General features: G+C 37.0%; 1 protein-coding gene across 17 annotated transcripts in view; it reads right to left on the bottom strand.

Moving 5' to 3' along the window:
- The window catches only part of NPAS3 (neuronal PAS domain protein 3), a 930,536-nt gene that overhangs the window by 670,780 nt on the left and 241,088 nt on the right, over positions 1-18,668 (bottom strand). Inside the window, exon 1 of one of the 17 annotated variants that reach the window (XM_043921666.1) lies at positions 11,054-11,165. The exons of the other annotated variants lie outside the window; for them this stretch is intronic. The gene's annotated coding sequence lies outside the window, so the exon portion shown is untranslated. Of the gene's footprint in view, positions 1-11,053; positions 11,166-18,668 lie in introns of those variants that run through there. 17 annotated transcript variants of the gene reach the window in all.

The raw sequence follows: 18,668 nt of genomic DNA, 5'->3' as shown, positions 1-18,668 counted from the left end.
TACCATTTACCAAATGAGATTTAAGACTCACCAATATTCTGAACACATTATGTAAACTATGGAAATAAAACAAAGAATTTGGAGGGAAAATCTCTCAGCATCCATTATTATCATAACAAAAATAGCATGACTATCTATTAGAAACAGAGGGGAGGGAAGTGAACAAAAGTAATTATCCAACATATAATTCAGCTCTGACAACAGAGTGCACTTTTGCAGACTAAGGAAAGTCTCTATAATGATGAGCCCTAAAGGAGAGGTCCACAAACACCAGTTTGGGGAGAGGGGTCGCCAGAACAACATCCTAAGACTAACTGCAGGAGCTATAGCAGCCTACACACAGGGGTCCCACAGCTGTGTTATCTGCGAGATCCAGGCAGACACGGAGAGCGTGTGAGTGTTAACTGTGCCACAAGCACATTAAAATATACACTCTATTTCTGCCACACTTTCCACTCACTTGTTTATCAAATGGCTTCCAGTGTGAGAAACAACTAATCCAAGAGTTACGGATTCAATTTAGAGTATTTCATGTCTAAATTAAAATACAAATATTTTGTGATTTTTTAAAAATGTAAACAACATAGACCACAAAGGCAAAAGCAAAAGTCCACCATCCTTAAGTCTTTCCCTGCCCCCAAATAATCATTATAAACTATTTCCGGCGTATTTCTCAAAAAGGGATATAAACGCTAAAAACATACATGTATGTTATTTAACACCTTATTCACCTTATTTACATGAATAAAATCATCTTGTTGACATTGTTCTGAAGCTTGGAAATATGCATCATGAACTTCAGCACATATAAATCTATCACAATTTGTTTAAAATATTACCCAGCATTTCACTCAATGAATATAATAATGTATTTATCCAATTGCCTATAGAACATATTTAAGTTGCTCCCAAATATTTGATAGTAGAATACTGAAACATTTCTACACACTTTCATGATCTTTTGTAGGAGCTTGTCAGTAGAGGTGGAACTTCAGTGCAAAAGAATATGCACGTTTTTAAAAATCTAGAATAGTATCAGCATTTAGCACAAAGAAGGCAAATCATTCTTCACCATTTGTGAGAAAAAAAACTCTTATTTTTTTGACAAGGATACATAATAATACAGATTCATGAATCCACTTGTATGTATAGAGAATAAAAAGTTGTGTTTATATTGTTTTCAGCTTATCTTTGTATTATAATAGAATTCCACACATTAATCCTAATTTTTTGTAATCATGTGGAATTGGAATACTCTTCCAAATAGTCATATCTAAATAGTTGTTAATGTGAATGCAACATATTTCAAAATGTATAAAATGACCACATGTTACAAGATCCTGCTATACCCCAGCTGCTTTTCTACAAAGTAACTTAAACATAATATAAGTGAAAGTATATGTAGAGATTGAGTGCTGGTTGCCCATAAACACTCATTTGTTTTTGGCCTAGAAGTATTACCATTAGGCACAATTTTCTGAGGCAAGTTATGTCAGTAGTCAAAAAGGCCATTGCAATTAGTAAAAATATCCTCCCTTTTGTGTTCTAAGGTGTTTAAGTTCTGAATCTACACAACAATAATTAATTTCCATCCCACTCAATGTTCCCTCCAGGGCCTAGCTCAATGTACAGTCTAGATAGCAAAAGCCACTATGGAACTTTCTGAGCAGCCAATCAAGGTGAAACATGCTCTATCCCCAAGTGTTTAGTACACAATACATGATTTTATGGACCTCTCACCTCTAGTGTATGAACACGTCCCTGAAAATTAAAGTGTGAAATTCAAACACCTTTGTCCTTAAAACAAGCAGAATCTGCCAAAAATGCTCTCTCCTGTGAACTTTTGGCATCGCCAGGGCAAAATGCAATATCCTTTGTATTTAGCTGCCAAAGACATGAAACTAGATCCAAAAGGAAGAAGGCAGGTAAATTGTTTAGGCTCCTGACCCAACATTCTCCTTGGCATAAAAAGATTTATTCTTTAGCTTTCCAATAAACATAGCCAATTGGAAAGGCAATAAATTCATTATTCTACATACAGTGAGTAATTCAGATAAACAATCTCCAATGTTTAAAAAACTGTTTTCTCATTTCTTAAATTTTCAAGGCCAGCATATAAAGGAATTATCCTTCAATCCTCTCTGAAAAATGATCACTAATTCTTAAACACAGACTAAGGCAGAAATAAAGAAAAATTATACCCATATACCTCTCTCTCTCTCTCTATTTTTCAATCAGGTATGAGGTCTATTTTCCTTATTACTTAGAGTAAGTCTATAAAGATATGCAGGAAAGTTCAGTTGCTATCTTTCTGAAGAAATAAGAAAAACTCAATGGCCAAAAGTTTTATTACGCTGTTAAAAAGTATTTCCATATAAAACATTTCCCCTGAGAGTACTGAGTCGTGAACAAAGCTGGAAGTACTAGGGTGATTCACAAGTCAATTAATCCAGCATATTTATTGGTGAAACCACTATGGAAAACACTATGAAGTTCCTCAAAAAACTAAAAACAGAACTACCATATGACCTAGCAATTCAACTCCTGGGTATACATCTGAAGAAAATGACAACTCCAGTTCAAAACAATACATGCACTACAATGTTCATAGCACAGTCAAGATATGGAATCAACCTAAGTGTTTATCAACAGATGAATGGACAAAAAGGATGTGGTATATCCAGTTCAGTTGCGTCTGACTCTTTATGACGCCATGGACTGCTGATACATATATTTATACATACACACAATGGAATATTACTCAGCCATAAGAAAGAATGCAATTTTGCCATTTGTGCCAACATGGTTGGACCTGGAAGATATCACGGTTAATGAAATAAGTCAAACAGAGAAATACAAAAATGCACATTATCACTTATATGTGGAATCTGAAAAAAAATGAAACAAACAAAGGAATTTAACAGGAACAGACTCACAGATATAGAGAACAAACTAGTGGTTCCACCAGTAGAGGGAGGGAAGAGGCGAGAGGGAATTTTGGGGTTAGGGAATTAAGAGGTGCAAACTATGTACAAAATAAATAAGCTACAAGGATATATGGTACAGCATAGGGGATATAGCCAATGTTTTATAATAAATTTAAATGGAAAACAATCCATAAAAATATTGGGTCACTATGCTTTATATCTGAAACTCATATAATAATGTAAATCATCTATATTTCAATAAAGGAAAATTTTTTTTTTAATTCACTTTAGAAAAATCAGAGAGACAATCCTCCATGATAATACTGGGTCCTAAAAATAGCTGGAAGTGCTAGGGTGACTCAAGAGTCAATTAGTCTAACGTCTATGTGCTGAGTGTCTTCTATACAATGAAACCATAGTAGGTACTAGAGGTTGCAATGCCGTGTATGTGGGAAGTTTATAATCCGGTGCAGAGATAAAAGACCATTACACAAATAAATGTTACAACAAAGCACGGGTAAGTGTCATAAGAGAGGCAGAAACCAAGCACACGAGACAAATCTTTGTGACTTCAAACGACATGACTCCAACTCCCCTTAATAGTTCCTTTCCTCATTCAAGCATTCATTTATTCAGTCAAAATAAAAACACTACCTGGCACAATGCTAAGAAAAATGGATGCAGTGAAAAAGAGAAGACAGAAGTTTTGTGCTTCTGAAATCTTCCTTTCAATGGAAGAGACAGCATGAAATAATTATACAAAAAGAGAAACAATAAGCATACCAATAATAATAACTGACATTTATTCAGTGCTTACTATACATCAGTGAGCTGCATGTTTGACATCTATATAATCTTGATAATCCTCACAGCAACATTATAACACAGGAAAGCACTGAATTGAAGCAGATCTGGTCCATGGCATCAGACTGCCTGGATTGGAATCCTGACACTATCATCATCAGTTATGTGATCTTGGGCAAGAGACTTAATCTCTCTGTGCTTCAACTTCCTTATCCATAAAATGGAATTAATACCATGTTCTGCCAAATTTAAGATGCCACTGACAATAAGACACAACCTAATTTCAGAGACATTGAGGAAAAGGCATCTGAGACTCTACTAAATAATGTAGCAATGTAAAGTAACAACTATCACATATGGTTGTTGTGAGGGTCAAAGAAAAATAGAGAGCACCTAGAAGGATGCCTGGCCTAAGTGTTAAGCTATTTTTGGCTATTATTATTTTATGTATACCCATTTTTAAAAGAGAAAAATAGATTTACAACAATATTAAGTGATAAAACAAAAGTCCAGGCCTATTATAATTCATAACAAAAGATTAATCTAGAGTTCAAAAAGCACTACTGAAGTACACAGATTCAAGTTACAAATGAAAGACTGAACAAGTGGAACTGACAAGATAAAGGTTGGGAGAATTCTGTTCCAGGAACAGAAGAATATGCATGAAAGTCATAGGCAGGAAGACCAAAGCACGGGCAAAGATGAGAAAAAAAGCCACTAAGACTAGAGAACAGAGAGCAAGCTGGCAGCAACAAGGATAAGGGCTGGAGACCCTGCAGGGCCTCCCCCACCCTGCTGAGGAAGTGTCACTTTAATCCCGACACTCGTGAGGAGTCAGGAAGGGCACTGGTGCTGGCTCTGCACTGCTTAGATTAACTGCAGGAAGGGCGAATGCAGTTCAAGGGCTGAGGTGGTAATTTAGGAATGAGAAGATGCTGGCCTGGGCTAGCGCAGGGATTCTCAACCTGAGCATGACTGACAGTTGAAACTGGATCATTCTGTGTTTGGGGGGCTTTCCTGTGCATTACAGAATGCCTAACAGCATCCCTGGTTTCTACCCACTGGATATCAGCAGCAATCCCTATGATAGCCAAACATGTTTCCATGTTCCCAGCTCTTGCTAAATGCCCACCTGGGACACAACTGCCCCTAGATGAGAAGCACTGGACTAGAGTGATCTCAAGGGAATTTGAGAGAGGGAGACAGACTCTGGAAACACTAGAGAAAGAAGGCAATGGAGCTTACTGATGAACTGGATATAGGGTGAAGGAGAAGCAAGAAGGAAAAATACATTCCTAGCGAGGATTTCTGATTGTGTAACTCAATAGGGAGTGATGCCATGCACTTAGATAGGAAACACTGAAACCGGATCAGACGTGAGTGGCAAATCATGAGTTCAGTTTCAGAGCTATGACACTGAAGTGGTCCTGATGCTGCATATACACTTTGATATTCAGATAGAATATCAGAATATCTCTCTGGTGAGAGAGCAAAATACTTGAGAGTCACAAAAAGAGATGACAATTGAAGGTATCCATGCAAAAAAAAGTTTCATTTAAAAAACACTTACTTACATTCTATTGCTTCATTGCTGGAGACCAGACATCTCTACAATAAAATTATAAAAGCCCTTCAGTATTGCAAGATAATGTCTTACAAAACTACTGCAGTATTTTCAGCCAAACAGGTCTCCAAATGCACAGGCACAACCAGAGTGTACTTACACTGGAGAGACTTAAGCAAAATATAACTGAAAAAGAAGCATGGTTCACCTCAATCAAGGATACTATTTTACAGACTTGATTTGCAAAGCAAAGTTAAAAACGAGGATCAAGAGTGACTTTTTTTGGTCTCTACTTGTCTTTTTGCAGAAATCAGGGATCGCCTATCCCAGCATCTTGAATTATATTCTGATTGCAGCTACCTTGACTGAGGCCCCAGCATTCCTCATCAGAACTTGGATTCACTTGATTTCTTCCCTAGTGATGTATGATAAACATAAGAAAGTTCAATTCTTAATCACTTCAGACTTCTAGAATTTTTAAGACAGAGTCCATGACCTTGGGAATGGCTTGCTGAAAGAAAGAAAAAAAAAAACAAAAAACAAAGCCCTAGCTTAGTTCTATTCTTTAGCTCCCAAGTCTTAACCTTGACTCACACTGTCCCTCACTGCCAAAGGAACCAAGAACATCTGCTGTTCCTCAGCAGCTCTCTCCCAAAGAGTTTCCTTGGCCAGCATTATAATACAGTCCAACAAGGCCCTTATGGATGTGTGTGTGTGCCTATGACTTCTCAAAAAATTCTCCATTCAATCAAGAAGTAACTCGGCTATCTTTGAGGTAATGTTATTTTACACAAGAATCTTCACTACTTTTCTTTTAAAATATCTAGGGATAATGACAGATTAACTTCAAATGAATATAATACAAGGGGGAAATGACACCCATCCATATACACTTTGAAAGGCATGATTCATGTTCTCATTATGTAGGTAACTGTACCTTGCAAAAATCTGAACTTCTTGGAGTTTAAAACTACAGTCATTTTTCATCTTCTGAACATTAACACAGGTAACACAAAATAGGAGTATCTATGTGAGACCTTCATTAAAGTCACAAACAACCTGAATCTTGGGAAGAAAAAATGAGACAGCCGTACCAACCTGGGATCAGAAAGGATTTGCTTAAAAGCTCTGAGGAGGGAAACAGCTCCTACCTTTATCTCTGATATTCTAGGGTGTATCCTTGTTTCCAGTTCTTCTGCTATACTAGAAGTGTTCATGATAAGAATTCTGAAGAGGCTAACAGGATAACTTTGATTGGCTACAAATTCTAAATACAACCCTTTGTGGAGAAGAATAAGTAGGGAAGGTCGACCTAGAGAGTATTTCCTTTTCATTCATTCATTCACTCACTCAAATAGTTCTTGAAAGCCAACTGTATGATAGTCACAGGCATTCAAGGATGACTGAGACATGATCAAAAATGTTACAACTCAGTAAAAGGCAATAAACAAGTCAGACTGTCTTTTGGTTTCAGATTGCCTAGGAATAATCCCTATTTTCACATCACACAGAAACCTCAAAACACAAAACTAAGATTTTCACCTTTCCCTTCCAGCTTGACTCTCCCCAGTGGTGTTTGCTCTTGTTAAATGGCACCACCCACTGTCCACATCAAAACATTGAAGCATCCTGGATTTCTTCCCATAACTTCCTCAGATATCCAATCACTTACAAATTCTCTTATTCCTAATCATCTCTATAATCGACTTCTATCCATGTGTGCTACCACCTACTATAAGCCACCATCATCTTTCCTGAATCACTGTAATAACTTCCTAACTCCTCTCTTTGTGGCCCATTTCCAATCTTTTCTCATCACAATAATCAGAGAAACCTTTATCTGCTCAGGTTTCTCTTCTACTCACACTTACATGGCTTCCCATTGCTATCAGCATAAGCTCCAAACTCATCAACATGTTGTAAAGGCTTTGCATGAACAGATTCTGTCTCTCCTCCAATTCCACACCCTGAATTTACACTCCAGCCATAGGAAGACTATCAGTTCCTCTCTCACTCAACTCTTTGGGGCCTTTCCTCCTGGGATTATTCCCATTTCCCTCTTCTCCCTTTCCTAGATAAGACCTACTCATCCTTCCAATCTCCCACCAGCAATCACTTCCTTTTAAAGTCTGAGTCAAGCATCCTTCTGAAATGCTCTGTGGCACCCTATTCTTCCCAAGTACCAATCATACTAGATTCGAATTACTTGTTTAAACTATGTTTTTAACTAAAATATAAGCTTCAAGAGGGCAGGAAAAGCAGTTCAGGATACCACGAAGCTACAAAGAAAATAATGGTTAATTATATCTCAAATCAAGGACAGCGTCATTGGATAAGGAGTCCTTCAGACAAGTCATTAAAAGTGAGAGTTCTCAAGGATACTGGCAGTAATGAGGTGGGTGTGTTGGACAAAACTAACATCATGGGGAAAATGCTAAATCATAAAGCAGTATAGAAACTTACAATGCGCATGCACACACACACACACACACACATATAATGTGAGGAGTGGAGGAAGACTGTGAGGCTGAAGAATTCAGCAAGGGTCAGAACACAGAACTGCTTAAAGCTAATCCAAGGAATTCCACCATTGTATTTTGACAATGAGGAGTCATTAAAGGATTATAAGCAATGAAGAGATGTGAGTTTTGTGCACTAATTTAGGAATATGACTCTGAATTCAATGCAGAGTACAATTACAAGATTACTAGGAACACATCACAGATAGTAATAAGGATACTCTGCAGGCTTTGGCCAGGAGATCACATGGGTCTGAACTTGCCATAAAGACATATGATAAGGTGGATGAAAAATCATCTGATTTAAGTCCTCCTGGGCTTAGATGAGCTATAGAAGAGAGCATAGAGTGAGAGCAAAAATCCAAGGATAAATTTCTTAAATCTGTCAAAAGACACAGGAGAACTAGGGGGAAAGGGAGCCATAAAGGCAACTTAAAGGAAGGTGGTAGGATTTCCAAACAGTGGCATTACTGAAGTCAAAGGAAGAAAGGTTTTGTGGTAGAAGGTACTTGTCCACAAAGTCAAAAGAGGGGAGTCAAAGAGCCTGTGGGATGTTGATGATAAGTGGTCAGTGCCAGAAGAATCCCCTCAAATAAAAGGATGGGAGACAGTGAGAACCAAGAGCCAGATTCCCATGGAGTAGCAGAAATTTAGAGCATTCATTGTAGTTTTGTGAAACTTGGCTGTGAAGGAAAGAAAATGTAACTAGAAATGGACATAGACTAAAGAGAAGTTGTCTTCAATGCTGGAAGGTTTGAGTCAGCTTACATGTTGGCATGAAAGAGAAGAGGGAGAAATTATAAAGGACCAGTGGATGAGAGCAGATCCCCATGTGGACATTTACAAACTGAATATAAAGGAAAGAGTCTGGAACCCAGAGCAGAAAAAATTTCAAAATGATTACATGCCTAACATTGTCAAATTCAAGGGTAATAAAAGTTAAATATGATAAGAATAATAAAATTATACTGTAACAGTTGGTAATTATTATCTAGTAACACAACTATATGCCCACTCATTTTACTGATACATTTTGTTTTGTTACTATATTTAAGCTTGGTTTTCTAGGGATATTAAAATGATGCTGTTTATTTAAACTACCTGTAAAATAAAATATGCCATGAGATATTGCTTAATCTGATGTAACTGAAGAAAGATCTTGAAAAACAAAGGGAACTGAGAGGGATTCCAGAGAAAAGTGTTGAAAATGTCAAACTACACACATATTTGTTGCTGTGAAAAGACAATCAGGGAAAATATTAAATGTATTTTTAAAAACTAAAGCTACAGTATTTTCAGTTAGTAAATTTAAGATCTAGACCCAACATATGCAATTGCCATCTTCCAAAAAGGATCCATGTGATTTATTCATTCAGTCGATTTTTTACTCATCCATCATTCATTGATTACTTATTGAATGCTCTGTATACATCCTTATACCTGTGGGAAGAGAGGGAGATTTCAAGAAGAAAGCTCTTATAGGTTAAATAATTTACTATATTATTGGTAGGAAAACCATACACACATGTGGTAGTCACAGTAGAACCACAAAAAAACAAAGAGATAAATGAAGAGCATTGTAAGGTTTGTCTGAATATATGTTAAAAAGGAAAGAAATGGTTTCAGATGGGAGAAGATTTTGGAAGATTGTTCACTTGCTTTTTCCATGCAATGGAAACGGGCTGACAGAAAGTAAAAGGAGAATATTAGTAAGGAGGAAGCCTGCACACAGATACGTGTAACCCCAGACAAAAGACTTTTCCTTTTTGTCATTTGAATCACTAATCACATTTTATAGTAGCCATTTAATTTTAATTTTTTCCTCGCTGACATTAAATAAAAATGTTAACAAGTTACCAATTAGACAACATAAAAGCATTATTAAGCATAACCTTCCAAACTACTCAATGTTTAAAAGATAAAATTTGAAATTACATTAACAATTTCTTCAAATGATATTGTAGAAATATGAAATCGTGAAAGAATTTTTCTTGAATCAAAAGACAGTCATTTATATTATGGGAGGGACTTTTTGCCCCATTATCCCACTAAGTAAGATTTAGATATTCCCTTTTCCTATCTAATGCCTGTTCTCCATATCTGAACCTACACAATCTGATTATCTGACATCACTTCCTCCATTTAGTGCCCAATCCTTATTATGGATGATTTCAGTATTCACGTGAGTAACTATAAATACTTCCTTCGTCTGCCTGCCCCCCACCAGTTTTTTTGTTGGTTTGTTTTGCTTCCATAAATATACACATACCATATACTTACATTACACACCTACACATACTAATGACCTTGCAATCTTTGAGTACTCAAGTTTCAAATTTATCTAATTTGGTTCCCTAGTTGTTCAATCTGAAATCACCACCTCACAGTGCTATTTCCCTCAATCAGGAGAAAATAAATGCCATGTGAGTCAGCTTGAAGACTAAGGCTTAACACCCAACAATCTTTTAATTTGAGGAGTATTCTCACAATATTAAAGTGAGGGCAAAATGAGGTACATGCAAAAACGTTCCTGGATTTCCTGACAGATCTGGTGACAAGCATATGAAACTTTCTAGCTTCAAATCTATAGCCACATCCTTATACAATTGCCTCTAACCTACCAGTTCTACTGAACTCAATAAAACATTTCAGTCACCCCTACTCTGTCCTTTACTTGAGGATTAAAACATGGAAGGTTATTTGCTACATTAAGAATATGTACACTCATAAACTGTAAGAATTAACTACAAAGATTAACTGCGTTGTTAACGGGGATAACCCAACCTCCAGGTAAAACAGTTCTCTCCCTTTTCTCAACAAAACTGACACCTGTCAGGCATACTCAATGACTCAGACTTCAGCCTCATCTGAGAGGACCATATTTTTAAACCAAGTTTTCACAAGAGATTTTAAGATGCCAAATCCATCAAGAATTCTCTCTCTAACTCACTCCAATCTTGTATTAGAAAGTAGTCTCCACAAATATCAAACTCACCAGATGGCCTCTGTTCTATTTATGTGTTCTAATTTCTCTGACCATTTCTCAAAATCCCCGGCTTTGACTTTTCTTTTAGCTCCCATCTTCATTCCAGACAAATTGCCATCAAATATTCAGCCACTCTCCCCTCTTATTACTTTTCTCCCTTTCCTTTAATCTGGCTCCCAATACTTCTGTCTACTTAAAACTGACAGTTAAGGTAACCAGGACATGATAAGGAATCAAATCTAAGAAAACATACCTTCTACTAATTTTTCTCTTCTCTCCCCACCTCTGTGAGAAGCACCGAGCACCTCAGTGTACTGCGCGCTGGGCATCACTGCAGAAACTACTGCCCACGGGTCTGCTTCAGGCTCTCACCGTCCCGTGCAGCTGACGCTCATCATGCCCTCCCCTGACATCTGGGACTATATTAAACACTGCTGGGCTCAGACACTCAGTCGGGTCTGACTCTCTGTGACCCCGTGGACTGTAGCCCACCAGGCTTCTCTGTCCATGGGATTTTTCAGGCAAGAATACTGGAGTGGGTTGCCATTTCCTCCTCCAGGGGATCTTCCCAATTCAAGGATCAAACCCACATCTCTTAAATATCCTGCCGTGGCAGGCAGATTCTTTCCTCAAAGTGTTCCCTTATCATCTTAACTGCTTTTTCTCCTCCTCTTTCTCTAGTCCCCTCTGAGTGATTCACTGCAGTTTATTCTAGGTTATCAGCAGCAGTCCACAAACCATATCCAGCAGGGTGTAGAGACCAGGATGGAAACCCAAGAGGTCAGACTGAGAGTGACTGCAGGAGAGCTGAAACATCAGGGTCTCCTGCAGAGCTACAATCCCACTACTGAGAAAGGTAAGACTCACTGTGCATTGGGAAAATGGAGGCTTCGTGCCTGTATAATACCCAATACAGGTATATTTCATAAAAGTACAGAAGTTTATTTATTTAAATGCTTCATTTATTAAACATGAATACCCTCATGCCTCTCAACTATACAAAATAAATTTCAAAAGAATACTTCATTTTTCTCCTTTCCAAAGATGTCCCTACTCTGGAACATCAGAGTAGTGACATCTCTAGAATGATGGAACAAACAGTGCTATCATTACTGGAAATGTAGGAGAGTAGAAAACTCTATATAGACTCATCAATTTAATAAAATATTGCTACATTTCCATACCAGTTTTTAACTAATCTCATCCCTGCCTCCACCTAGTGCAACAACTTAGAAGGTCCTAGGACATTCCTCCTGTGGCCCATGTTGTGATGAGTCCAGTGTCCAGGCTAGTCTGGTGTTAAACCTTTGAATATCACTCATGGATGGAAATAATCCATTTTTCAATTAGAAGGCAATACATTTTTGAAATCCCTGCCTATTTTTCCACTTCCTATATCTCATCTATTATCTTCCGAGTCTGTTTTATTTTGACGTTGTCCATGCAAAGGACAGTCCTTCTAGGAAGTTTTCTTAGTTAACTTCAGCTGTCTTCCACCAATCAACCCAAATTCAGGCCCAAACTGGTCCCATTAACACACTCTTTTAAAGCTCAGATTTGATTCTACACATTTACTGCTTGATATTTTTATTTCATCCTTGCCTACTCTATTTCCTTTTAGGACCAAAGACGTCACCCAAAACCTGCATATGATCAGCATAGAAGTGATACGTGTAAAGAGAAAGAAAAAAAGAATAAAGAATAGAATTTGATGCAAGTCTTTTATCTTAGATACCAACTTATTTTAAAATGAAAATCAGTCTGTTTCATATCTTTTACCTGACCCTGTATCATATGTAAAGACCACCACTTCAGCAAACAGAAAACTCAGCACTTCCAAGTGCCAGTGCTCAACACAGTGGGGTGCATTCACAAGGATGGTGAAGTAAGAAAAGGCTTCTTCAGGCTGATTAACTTTGCCGATTTTTAATACTCATAATATGACTATTCTTAATATAGTATAAAAGGAACCACATCCAATGCCCTATTGTTAAAGCTGTCAACATCCCTTCCCAGGAGACAAGTGTCTTCCCATCTGGGAAGGGCCTGCTCTTCAACCAGATGTGCTACTATTTGGAGATCAACAAGGGAGAAGCTGAACTAGTTATGGCAGTGAAATGGAGCCTGATGATCAGCGGCATGGCAGATGTCACAGTCTAACTGCCTCCACACTCTACTCTGGAATAACTGGTCAGTGACATGAAAACATTAAAGTGTATATCCTTTTCCAGTGAAAACGAAAATGTAATATATTCAGGTATATAGATGAAGCATTTTTTTTTTCTATGTCACTTGGCTCATGGAATCTCAGTTGCCTGACCAGGGATCAAGCCTGGGTCCCATTAAAGCACTGAGAACTAACTGTGGGACCATGAGGGAATTCCCTCTATGAAGCATCTTCATGAACCTCCTAAGATTTGCCAGTTGGAAATGGTAACAAAGTTGGTTACGGAACAGGAACTTTCCTAAGTGAAGAAAAGCAACTGTTAAAGGTGGGGTAGACTGTATTGAAATAGGTGCTTGAACTATTTGCAAGTAACACGAACTTATTTTATTATCTCTTTTCAATACTGAGCAGTTCCTAAGTGCTAGCCGTTGAAGAGTGTGCACAGGTTACACTGTTAAACAAAATCCATTTTCTGCCCTCAAAGAACTTATGGTCTTAAAGGGTTGACTAGTAAAGAGAAGGGCTTCCCCTTGTGGCTCAGCTGGTAAAGAATCCACCTGCAATTTCGGGAAACCCCAGTTCGATTCCTGGGTGGAGAAGATCCCCTAGAGAAGGGAAAGGCTACCCACTCTAGTATTCTGGCCTGGAGAATGCAATGGACTGTATAGCTCATGGGGTCGCAAAGAGTCAGACACAACTGAATGACTTCCACTTGAGTAAACAGAAAATTACAAATCAGGGTGATACTGCCAGAAAGGGATAAAAACAGGGTGCCATGGAAGGACTTAGGAGTCAGTGACTAATGAAGGCTTAGAAAACCTAGGAGGACTTCTTAATGGAGACATGACCAAAGAGATTTTAAATGCATTATTCAGGTAAAAGGGCTGGGGGTGGGGAAGGTAAGTTGATGATATATCGTACAATAATATTTTAAAATATTAAAAATAAGATTCATTCAAAGAAAAGCAGTATCAGTCTCACTATTCAAAATAGGGTATGCAGCTATTTCTGATGCTGAGAGAAAAATAGAATGCCATTTTAAAAATCACATTCAAATATACCCCAGGGCTAACATCTTCCTGGGATTCATGTGCAATTATTTATTTGTTGCTTGGCAGAGTATCTTATCACTAGCCAACACACCTGTTATGCCACAACATTTACATAGAAAAATCACGTTGTTTTACTGAGAAATCTTGCTGTCCTTTAAAATGCCTAAGATGTTTAGAAATGATAAAGACTGATTCATGAGCATTTAGATTATAAAGATTTTATTCATGCCATTCTTGAATTTCTTGTAATATTTTTCCATCAATTCATCCACTCATCTATAGTATCTGAATATAGCACAATAATTACTCTAGTCCCGTGAATTTCTGCTGTTTTCAGTTATTACTGTGTTTGAAGAGTTCTGAACGAGGGTAAATGAAGACATGCAAGCAAACCCATCATAAGGTATTCTTTGGTTACAGGCACTACTGTTCTTTCTTTGCATTGTTAAAACAGATTCCTGTCTCAGGTTAGCCATTACAAAGTTAGGAGTCAGGAGTCAAGGACTAAAAACAGGAGCTAAAAACCCTTGCTTTACCATTTACTAGCTCCAAGCTTCTATGTCCACATTGTGAAGTCAGGACACTAATAGTTACCACTTTTTAAAACAATGTGTAAAGTGTTTAATCCATCATCTGACACCTAATAGATACTTCATAAGTATTTCCAACATCACAGATGAAATTGTTTTTGTATTACTTAAATATAAAGGCCAGTTATAAAAATTTAAGTAAAAATTTGTTTTGATTCACTCAGATAAGTAAGACTCGGAAGTCTTATCATTTCTCTGACAGAAATGCTTTGTTGAAGCATGCATCCAGGAAAATTCAGTCTGGCAATCAATAAAATTCACATAACCAGTCCTCAACAAAATACTAGCCAGTCAAATCCAAAAGCGTGTAAAAATGACTATACCCAAAGTGAGCTCCAGATTCAACTCAATCTCTATAAAAATTCTAACAGCCTTTTGTGGAGAAATGGAAAAGCCAATCCCGACATTCACTGGAATGTCAAAGAACCCCAAATGATCAAAATAGTAGTTAGAAGACTTACACTTCCTGGTTTCAAAACTTACAATAAAGCACAGACATCAAAAGAGTGAGGTACTTGCATGAGGAAAGACATATGGACCAATGGAATAGAACTGAGATTTCAGAAATAAACCCTGGCCAGCTGATTTTAGATAAGGGTGACAGGTCTACTTAGTGGGGAAAGAACAGTGTTTTCAACAAATGGTTCTAGAACAACCAAATGCAAAAGAAAGAAGTTGGGCCCTATTATCATACCACACATAAGAATGAACTCAAAATGGATCAACAACCCAAATATAATAACTAAGATTATCAAGCTGTCCAAAGAAAACAAAGGAAATTCTTTATGACCTTCAATTTGGCATCATTCTTAAATATGACACTAAAAGCATGAGAAATGAAAGAAAAAATAGAAAAACTAGACTTCAAAACCAAAAACTTTCACAATATAGGACAGTATCATAAAAATATCATAATAGTTAAAAGAAAACCTAGAGAAAGGAAGAAAATATTTATAAATTATTTATCTGATAAGAGTTTAATATGCAGACTACACAAAGAACTAAACAAAAAGACAACCCAGTTTAAAAGAAGGCAAAGAACTTGAATAGACACTTCTACAAAAACAGATATAAATAGTCCATAAGTCCATGAAAAGATGCTCACAATCATTAGTCATTAGGAAAATGTAAATTCAAACCATAATGAGATATCATTTCACACACACTGGATGGCTACAATCAAAACAAAAACAAAACATGGAAAAAAACAAGTTCTGGTGAGGATACAGAGAAACTGGAAGCCTGATACTTTCAGGTGGGAATGTAAAATGCTACATCTGCTATGGAAATCAGTTTGGCAGTTCCTCAAATACTTAAATGCAGGATTGCCACATGACCCAGCTATACTACTCCAAGGTGTATACTCACAAGAATTGAAAACAGGACTGAAACAGATACTTGTACACCAATGTACAGAGTTCATTGCAGCATTATTCACAATAGAGAAAAGTTGGAAATGACCCAGTGTCCATCAACACATAAAATAACACACAATATGTGGAATATACATGCAGTGGAATATTATCAGCCATAAAATAAAAAACAGTGCTGTTTTGATACATGCTACAACCCTTATAGCTCAGTTGGTAAAGAATCTGCCTGCAGTTCAGGAGACCTGCTTTCGATCCCTGGGTTGGGAAGATCTCCTGGAGGAGGAAATGGCAACCCACTCCAGTATCCTTGCCTGGAAAATCTCGTGGACAGAGGAGCCTGGTGGGTTGCAGTCCATGGGGTTGCAGAGTCAGGCACAACTGAGCAACTAACAATATATGTGTATCAAGAAAACATACTAAGTAAAATAAGCCAGACACAAAAGGACAAATATTATATGATTCTATTGTATAAAATACCTAGAATAGACAAATTCATAGAGACAGAATATAGAGTTTACCAGGGAGTAAAAAGTGGGGTGGCACTGGTGGGAAATTACTGTTGAGTGGGTACAGAGTTTCTGGGGTCAGGACAAAATTTTGGAAGTGCATAGTGGTGATGGTTGCAAAACACTGTGAATTTAACTAAAGCCACTGAATAGTGTACATAAATGGCTTAAATGGTCATTTTTACATTATGTGCGTATGTGTGTGTGTATATATATACATGTATACACACCATACCACAATTTTTAAAAAGTTATACAGCTAAAATGTGCTATTGTTTGGCATTTGCAACGTAGGTACCATTTGTCTTCACTAAGCATATATAAATCACAATTATGTTGATAACTTTCTAGATAAGTAAGAACTTTTATCTATTCCCTCTAAAAATAGAACAGATATGTAATAAAATTAAGTGAACGAATAGCAAATTCATAAATAAATGAATGAACACACGATGATAAGAACTTTGTAAGTGCTATCTCTTAGTAATTATACTAACCTTTCATTTTGTTGCTCTTCTAAAACCATATTCCAATAATGCTGATTCAGCACTATCAAATAATTCCTGTTTTTAAGTTTATTTTAGAGATTGAGTAGATCAAAATGATAGTGTTAGTTGTTCAGCCATGTCCGACTCTGTGACCCCATGAACTGTAGACCACCAGGCTGCTCTGTCAATGGAATTCTTAAAATTAGAATATTGGAGTGGGTTGCCAATCCCTTCTCCAGGGGATCTTCCTGAACCAGGGGTCAAACCTGGGTCTCCCGCATTGCAGGCAGAGTCTTTATCATCTGAGCCACCAGGGAAGCCCAGATCAGGGATAACACTCCACAAATACTAGGATACTTTAACTTGGTTTGTTGCTAATTACTTTTTTAAAATAATACTCTGCTGAATATGATGCCATCCCATTAGGATATTGCACATAAGATCTCAATAAGCCCAAGGCAATACCTTATGAATTAAATTCCATTTTTTTCACTCAACTATTCAATAAAAATGAACATACTAGCATGTATTGCCACTTATTAAAACACAAAACACCTTCATAGAGAAGCAGATTTATCACTATGCCAAAAAGTTAATTGCTTGTTACATTGTTAACAACTATGAATAAAAAACCATTTAAACATCTCTTCCATTTTATTTTGCTTCCCATTGAAACTAGTAGACATGCTTCCTAAAGGAAAGAAATCTTTGAATGGTCAAATTTCAGTTTCAATTTGGTCAGTATGTCAAAAAAATAAAGCATAGTTTTTGTACAAACAGGTTTTTAATGAGATTATTTTCAGAAATGAAAAAAACAGGCTATGCAAGTTCTAAAATTTTAGGAAATATGTATCTCATCTGATGGCAACCCTTCAAATTCTGGAAAAGCGCAGGAAGAACTTTTTAGAAATGTATTTTGGGCATAATCTGATAACATACAAGGATTCTGCCTTTACTATCTACATTTTAAATTATGTAAATCAATATCTGTCAAATACATCAGATCAATTATGGTTTTTTCTATTGATTCTTAGATAAAAAATTCTGTATAACTATCAGAGAAAAACTTCAATAATTTAAGACATATCTACATCATTAAAGTATCAGCAAAGACAGAATTATTTTTCCCAAATGTTTCTTCTTGTTTCCTTTTGCACATCAGTCTACATATAAGTCACATGAAATGACAGGTGAAGTGACCAACTTTCCCTCACGGTTGCTTAGCATTTGTGGCCATTACAGTCCATATGCTCCTCTTGCATCTCCTCTCCATGGAAACTCCTGATACGCAACTTCAAATCCTACCATCCCTGCTAGCTCTCCACCTGAGCTGTCTCTAAGGTCCTCTATTGACACTCTATCCTGATTTCTTTCTTGCTTCCCCTTTCTTCTCCAAAATCTTTAATTATCTTTGTACCTCACTTCCAGAACCTCCATTCAGTCTCTGATTTATCTGTGAAGACATTACATGGAGGTCAACAGACCACTAGACTAGGTGACCATCAAACAAATAGATGGGGCCCCGAAATAGGATGGTGATTGTGCATGTTAGGACATTAGTAGAAACAGAGAACTAACCAAATCCACAGGGAAAAATAAGAGATGAAAGACAAGAACATTTATGTCTCTTTCTCTAGATCCCTGGGTAATACCTTGTAGTAAGTGTTGCTAAATAAATGAATGAATACATGC

The sequence above is a fragment of the Cervus elaphus genome, chromosome 13 (assembly GCF_910594005.1).
Source record: "Cervus elaphus chromosome 13, mCerEla1.1, whole genome shotgun sequence".
NCBI classification, from domain to species: Eukaryota; Metazoa; Chordata; class Mammalia; order Artiodactyla; family Cervidae; genus Cervus; species Cervus elaphus.
The sequence above is the reverse complement of the archived record's forward strand: the minus strand, read 5'-3'. Positions and strand labels throughout refer to the sequence as shown.